This window comes from Colobus angolensis, unplaced genomic scaffold (genome assembly GCF_000951035.1).
Source record: "Colobus angolensis palliatus isolate OR3802 unplaced genomic scaffold, Cang.pa_1.0 Scaffold273, whole genome shotgun sequence".
Lineage (NCBI taxonomy): Eukaryota > Metazoa > Chordata > Mammalia > Primates > Cercopithecidae > Colobus > Colobus angolensis.
This window is the reverse complement of record NW_012115966.1, coordinates 2856309-2864227: the sequence shown is the minus strand read 5'-3', so window position 1 is coordinate 2864227 and position 7919 is coordinate 2856309.

Below are 7919 nucleotides of genomic sequence, written 5' to 3'. Positions count from 1 at the left end.
TTGGGAAGCTGAGGTAGAGTCGCTTGAACCCAGGAGGCAGAGGTTGCAGTGAGCTGAGATCAAGCCACTGCACTCCAGCCTGGGCAACAGAGCAAGACTCCATCTCAAAAAATAAAAACAAAATATGCCGGGCGTGGTGGTGCACGCCTGTAATCCCAGCTACTCCAGAGGCTGAGGCAGGAGAATCGCTTAGAACCTGGGAGGCAGAGGTTGCAGTGAGCCAAGATCTCACCACTGCACTCCAGCCTGGGTGACGGAGACTGTGTCTCAAAAAAAAAAAGTACCCTAAAATTTGTGTGTAATTTCAAAGGAACTCACGAACTGCACTAGGACTTTGGTTCTGCTCATTAACCGATTTTTTTTAAGCTATGCTTAGATGTACAGTATTTGGAAATTAATAGCATAATAAACCAGAAATTTAAGTTCCTAAGAGTACTTAGGCAGTTAGTTCCAAAGGCAGTATCTATTTTGTTTTTTCACTTAAAGGTGCAGAGGGAGAAAAAATGGCAATGGTAATCTCTTCCCTAAAAGTTGTCCTTTATGAATATAAAGCTTTTGGTTAGTAGAGATGAGGTCCCACCACTGGCAGTTCATACATCTTTCAACTGATGCCAACGTGCAACCTTAAACACTAACTAGTTGACCAGTTCTCAGGTGATATTGGCCAACTGATGGGTGTTGATTCTGGCCCTAGTTTGATTCTATTATGTAAATACTGAAATCAGCCTTGAATGACTAAATTATAGGACCTCCAAGTAGAGATGATTTCATGTGGCAGGAAACACTTCTTGGTAGTGTCACTGTGAAATTACCCCTCCGTCATTCCATCCTATAAAGTCCCACAGCACTTTGCAAATACCTCTGAAATGGCATTTATTGGGATCATTGTCTACCAACATTTGTTATTGTGGGAAACTGCATGACAGTAAGAACACAACTGGAAAATGTTAGCATCATGGCTAACTTAAAATTCGTTATTTGATTTCTCAGAGCATTGATATTCAAAGAATTTCTATTTACATAATCATGATCCACAATATGTTGCACAGATATGTATCCAGGTGTGTGTGTTAGGGGGTGAGGGGTGCCTCTTCAGCCTATTGTATAAACAGAGAACTGACCTTACAGTATTTCATGTAAGCCCTGAGTTTTTGCCACAAGGATTGGAAAAGGAACTACTTATTGCAAAGAAATCGTCATGTAAGCTTCCCTGATCTGCAGGTACTTAAAGTCCACCAATCTTCAGTTGGTTTTCCTTGGCTGATTCTTGTTCTGGCCGTTCTGAAGCTGAATTATTTCTCTATTTCTTGAGTCAGTGCAATTAGTCACACACATCCCTGCCCCCGCCTTCCTACAAATTCCATCAGCTGTAAACCCCTGACATCCAAAATAAACATATAATGTAAGTGAAAACAAGCAGTGCTTGCTGAGCAAATGCAAGGGAAGACCTCTTGTCTTCTCCTTTCCTCTTATTTAGAAATTTTGAAGTCAGTGTCCTGGACATTCGACTATACCAATAGAGGGAATGTCTTAAATGCAACACTCATCCAGCCAATCCAGGTACTGGTTCAGTGAACATGTCCTGAATGAAGTGTTCCATGAGTTATGCCGAAACTTGTGCAGGGACAGCCAGTGATTTTTGGATGTGCCAGTTATCTATACATTTTCTAGCTCCACATTCACCTTTCATTTCCCTGCTTCGTGATTCTGGAGCTAGGCCTTTTAAACGTTTTGCTGTTGCCAGCCGGCATAATGTTAAGCTTGTCAGTGGAGCATGCTGCAGGGAGCTGCGGCAGAGAGGTGTGCTTTCTTTTCTCTTTTTGCTTCTCCATTGTGTAGGGGCCACTGGCATGTAGAGCACCCAGCAATACATATCCCCCAGCAAATTTCAGTAGCGTCTCATCGAGAGAAGTGGGAGTTTCCCCGTCCACAAGTCCCCCTGCCAGCTTCCCAGCAAGTTTGCTAGTGCTCCAGCAGGCAGCTGCCCAAGAATTTCAGCAGGACCTCACAGATTTCCTAGTAAGTCTCAGTGGCATCCCAGTGGGTGGCCTCCTAGCTACTTTTGTTGACACGTCTGCTCTCCAACTCCAACCTTCAGCTTCACAACTGCACCCTCGCCAACAAGGTCTGAATCTCAGTCTTGCAAGGGAACGTCTCCCAATGTTTTCGTTTTTTGTTTGTTGTTTTTTGTTTTTTCGGTTGTTGTTGTTTTAGAGCCTTGCTCTGTCACCCAGGCTGGAGTGCAGTGGCGCAATCATAGCTCGCTGCAGACTCAACCAGGGCTCAAGCCATCCTCCAGCCTCAGCCTCCTGAGTGGTTAGGAAGGATTATGGGCGGGTGCCCCTACAACTGGCTGATTTTTATTTTTCTTCATAAGGACGGGGTCTTACTGTGTTTCCAAGCTGGTCTCGAACTCCTGGCCTCAAGCAATCCTCCCTCCTTGGCCTCTCAAAGTGCTGAGATTACAGATGTGAGCCACTGTGCCCGGCCACTTCCCCCAAATTTGTTCTTTTCTTGGGTCCTCTGCCTTAGCACTAGAGGTAGTGGCTGCTCCCTACATCCACTATTACTGTATTTTTTTTAGCGTTCTCTTTACCTTTAGTAGTTAACCCCATTACTAGTTAATAATTGTTTGTTTCAAACTTTCCCTTTTGGAATTACTGCCTGTTTTCTGTCTCTGGACTGGACGCTGAGTGATACAATGTATTAAAAATGATGCCAATCATATGGATGCTGCCTCCTTTGGCTAGCTGATGAAGTAGTTTAGTATAAAGGGCTCAGCCCAAGAAGTTTGTTGAGAATTATGTAAGTGAATCAGACAGGCTTCTTTCAGAATTTTGACTGAAAACTAAGAATTGGGCAGTCCTTATAAGAGTGGACAAGATGCATAGTTGTCTTATAACAGTAACCATGTAAAAAAGTCACCGGACCCTGAAGCTACCTTATTTCCTGCTGGCTTTCTAGTTTTTTCCTACTCTGGTCAGTGGATATCCTTGCAATTTTTGTTTTCCTTAAGGTGGCCTGAGTTTCTCTTCCCTGGGATCCAGGAGCCTAAGTCTGGTTTCTTTTATTGTAATAATCAGGAATCCCTGATCAGTAAGGGTCTTCCTGATATTTTCTAACATTGAGTTTTTAATTTGTTTATCCTTTTTAGTACCAGCAAGAAAATATCATCTACTTAATTTGAGAAAGGAAGAAAAAAAGTGGAGTTTGTTTGTGATAAAAAAAAGTGGGGTTTGTTTCTTTGTTTGTTTGAGACATGGTCTTGCTCTGTGGCCCAGGCTGGAGTACAGTGGCACGATCATGGCTCACTGCAGCCTCAATCTCCCGAGCTCAAGTGATCCTCCCACCTCAGCCTCCCAAGTAGCTGAGACTACAGGCATGCACCATCACACCTGGTTAATTTTTTGTATTCCTTGTAGAGATGGGGTCTCACTGTGTTGCCCAGGCTGGTCTGAAACTCTTGGGCTCAAGTAGTCTTCCCACCTTGGCCGCCCAACATGCTGGGATTACAGGCATGAGATACCATGCCTAGCCCAAAAAGGAAGTTTTATACAAATCCTTTTTTTTGGTGGAAATAGTCTGCCCTCAGCAGAAAGGGGATATAAGGGCATGGTGGAAGACTACGTTATGAATTAGGGCCACTAAAAATCTTGCAATTTCCAATTTTTTCCTGGACAGTTAATCCTACTCTATATTCCTCCTATATCCCTAAACATTTCTTTTTTATATCCCCTACAATGGCTACTTCAAATCTTTACTAGTTTCTGAAGTTCCTACTCCATCTCCATATTCATTTCATATTCATATTCACTGCAGCCTTGATCTCCCTGAGCTCAAGCACTCCTCCCACCTCAGCCTCCCAAGTAGCAGGGACTACATGCACACACCATCACACCCAGATAATTTTTTATATTTTTGGTAGAAATGGGGTCTCTCCATGTTGCCCAGGCTGGTCTCAAACTCCTAGGCTCAAGTGATCCACCTGCCTTGGCCTCCCAAAGTGTTGGGATTATGGGTGTGAACCACCACACCTGGCCACCTCTCTCTATATCTTTCTGTTACATGTCTTAAATTCTGCTGTTGGCTAATCTACCTATGTACCAGATCACATTCATTTATTCATTCATTTGTGTGGTTGACTGCCAAATGTTCCCCAATAGAGATTGCTGGCATGTATCGTTAGTCTCTTCTATCTCCTCTCACTGAATTCTGCTGCTTAGAACTTTGATGTGATAACCGGAACTTTATCTTGGACCAAGAAGAAGGAGGGCCTCATCCTAGGGACGGCAGACTAAAGAGGAAAAAGGAGCCTGGGTCTCTCAAGACTCTGTGGAATAGAATTGCCATGCCACTCCTGCGGGCTTTGCCTCTACTATTTTATATCAGGAACAAACTTCTGGTTAAGCCACTGTTACAGGTTTTCTGTCCACTCTCAGCAAAACCTAATCCTGACTAATCACAGTTTTGATATCTGGAATTGCATACCAAGTAACAGAAGCTAAAATAGTGTGTGTGAGCTTAGTGAAGGAGGTTGGGTGTCAGGAAGCATGGACACAGGTATGTGTGGGCTGGAAAATGTATGATTCTTGTATGGAGCATCCTCACATTTTCTCCCTCTTCCATTCCAGACTCTTATCTTTATGTTTTATTTTCAGTCCCTCTCCTGGCCTTTGCATTATTTACTAATCTTAAATTTCTTGGTATTACCTTATTAGTACACTAATAATGTTTAAATAGACTTACTCTCATAGCTGCTTCCTCTCTTGGTTGTCTTAGCTCCATTCCCTTCAGTATCAAAATTTATGCATTCACTGCTTTGCGGAATCTCATTCCTGAAGGGAGAATTTCAGACAGCTGGTAAATTTAGTCATTCAAAGCTTTAAAAAGCAAATTCATATTACAAAAGCAACCGCTTTATTTGCATTGTTTCCCGATGGAACAGTTCAGTGATAACACTCATTACTTATTTTGACAACCAAAAAGTTAACATTAGCCAGAGATGGTTGCTAACACAATAATTATCTTTCCTAATTCATTTATTTAAAATCATTGTACTTCCAGACCATTGTTTCTCTGTCTTTCCTGAATCCTCTAAGTCCTATAAAACACATGTCATCAGATTATACCATCTACTGTCCCTCAGTTGTCTATATCGTCCATACCCGAAAGATACTTCCCTAATATTTTAATACTTATAGAGTTTAATACATGGCTCAATACCTCTTTCACCACTCTTGCCATAATTCTTAGTGATTCCAGTACCCATTGAACAATCCTTCCAATACTCAGAACTCTCAATTTTTTGAACTCCTGACCTCCAATGATTTTTTTCCTCCATCTGACCTCGGCTGTCAGTTCCCGTGGTTGCATCATAGACCTGGCCATCATCAATAACTGGCACTTCTCCACGGTTTCCATTTCAAGCATCCCATTCTCTAATCACCAAGTCCTATATTTCCTGCTTACTTTCTCTAAGATACTCTACAACAATTCTTTAACTCCCTTGGGTCTCCATTCTATTCCATTCTATCCTGCCAACTTTTCATTCCATTGCAGCACTTTTAGCCTCCATTGCAGTGAAGTATTACAAACCACAGTTCCTTGCTTACCCAGCTTAGTTTCCACTGTACAATGTTATAAATCACATTCTTGTAAACACTCTTAACTCCCTTGCTGCGGTCTCCATCACACTTGTCTAGTAATACCCCAATCCAAGTTAGATACAACTCTCTGTCTACTCTGTGCCTGCACACAAGTGACTGAACATGACTGGCCCTGTTTACCATCACTCCCAATGACCCACTTGAGGGGTTTGTGCTGCCTGCCTCTGGAACTGTGGGCTTCAGCAAACTTCCTTAAATGTTGCACCCTAGGTGCCTCTGTTGTCCTGGTGTACACCATGGTGTACCATCCAGACCTCCCCTGCAGAGTTGTCCTGAATCCGGGCCAGGAGCACTAACATTCCTTTATCCACCAATCACTGGATGTAGGTGGCCCAGGGAGCAGGTATGACTTTGAGCCAGGCAGCTCTCATGAGCCAAGGGCAGGTCTGTGAGAGACTGAGCAGGAGCTGTCAACCACCAACCCTCCCTGCTGCTGGGGGCACAAGTGCACAGGCTGTTCTAACCAAGCTGCTCCCTCCTCAGAGCCTTTGTACTTCCTTTTCCTTCTGTTTGTATGTTCTTTTCCTAGGTTTCCAAAGGATGCACTTCTTCACTTCCCTTAGGCCTTTGCTCAAGCATCTGGTTGCCAGAGAGGTCGTCCCTAACAGCTGTGTTCTCTCCTATCACTCCACGTTTTCTTCATAACATTTAGCAACACTCGACATATTTTATTACTTTAGCTGCTTAGTTTGGCCTTCCTTTGCTAGAGTACATGCTCCAAGAGGACAGGGTTCTGGTTTGTTTGTATTTCCTATGTCCTGAATAGTTCCTTGTCTTCATTAGGTCCTCAATATGTCAATATATATTTGTTCGGTGCAAAAATTGAAATGCCTTAAATTCATAGTAGTCAGCTCATAAGGCAGAGTAGTTTAGTGGAAGGAGTTTAGGGTTTTGGAGTTAGTCAGACTGATATTTGAAAACACTTTTATTTACATATCAGTAACATGTAATAAACTGCACATATTTAAGACATATTTGGACATATGTATACACTCAAAATCACCACCACAGTTCAGATAATGAGCATGTTCTTCATCCCCAAGAGTGTCCTCTTACACTTTTGTAATCCCTCCTTCCTGTCATTCTCCATCCCCAGGCAGTCACTGATTTGCTTTCTGTTTTTAAGAGTGGTTTGCATTTTCTAGAAATTTATATAATTGGATCAAAACATCTGTATTCTTTTTTGTGTCTGACTTTTTATAGATTCATCCATGTTTTTGTGTGTTCCCTTTTTTGCTGGGAAATTTTTCATTTGTTTATTACTTACTTTGGCTGACAGACATTTGGTTTGCTTATAGTTTGGGGATTATTAAAAATAATGCTACTGTGAATATTCATGTATGTTTTTGTATGGACATACGCTTTCATTTTTTTTTTTTTTTGAGTCAATACGAAGGAGGGAAATGGTGAGGTATGTGTTTAACTTTTTAAGAAACAACCAAATTATTTTCCAAAATGATTGTACCATTTTTCATTCTTATCAGGTATGAGATTTCTGGTTGTTCCACATCCTTGCCAGCACTTAGTATACACAGCCTTTCTAATTTTATTATTTGTTATTTATTTGTTATTTGAGACAGGGTCTCATTCTATTGCCCAGGCTGGGGTACGGTGGTGCAATCATGGCTCACTGCAGCCTTGACCTCCTGAATTCAAGTGATCCTCCCGCCTCAGCGTCCCAAGTAGCTGACACTACAGGCACATGTCACCATATCCAGCTAATTTTTAAAAATTTTTTGTACAGGCAGGGCCCCACGATGTTGCCCAGGCTGTTCTCTAAACTCCTGACCTCAAGTGATCCTCTTGTTTCGGTCTCTCAAAGTGCTGGGATTACAAGCATAGTGACTATGACCAGCTTCTAATTTTAGACATCCAATAAGTATGTAGTGGTATCGCACTGTGATTTTAATTTGCCTTCTGTAAGCCAGGCGCAATGGCTCATGCTTATAATCCCAGCACTCTGGGAGGCCGAGGTGGGCAGATGGCTTGAGCCCAGGAGTTTGAGATCAGCCTGGGCAACATAGTGAAACTCAATCTCTACAAAGAATACAAAAATTAGCCAGGTGTGGTGGTGCACACCTGTGGTCCCAGCTACTGAGGAGGCTGAAGTGGGAGGATCATTAGAGCCTGGGAGGTCAAGGCTGCAGTGAGCTGTGATTGCACCACTACATTCCAGGTTCGGTGACAGAATGAGACCCTGTCTCCAAAAAAAAAAAACCTATTTTGCATTCTGCTAATGACTAGTGATGTTGA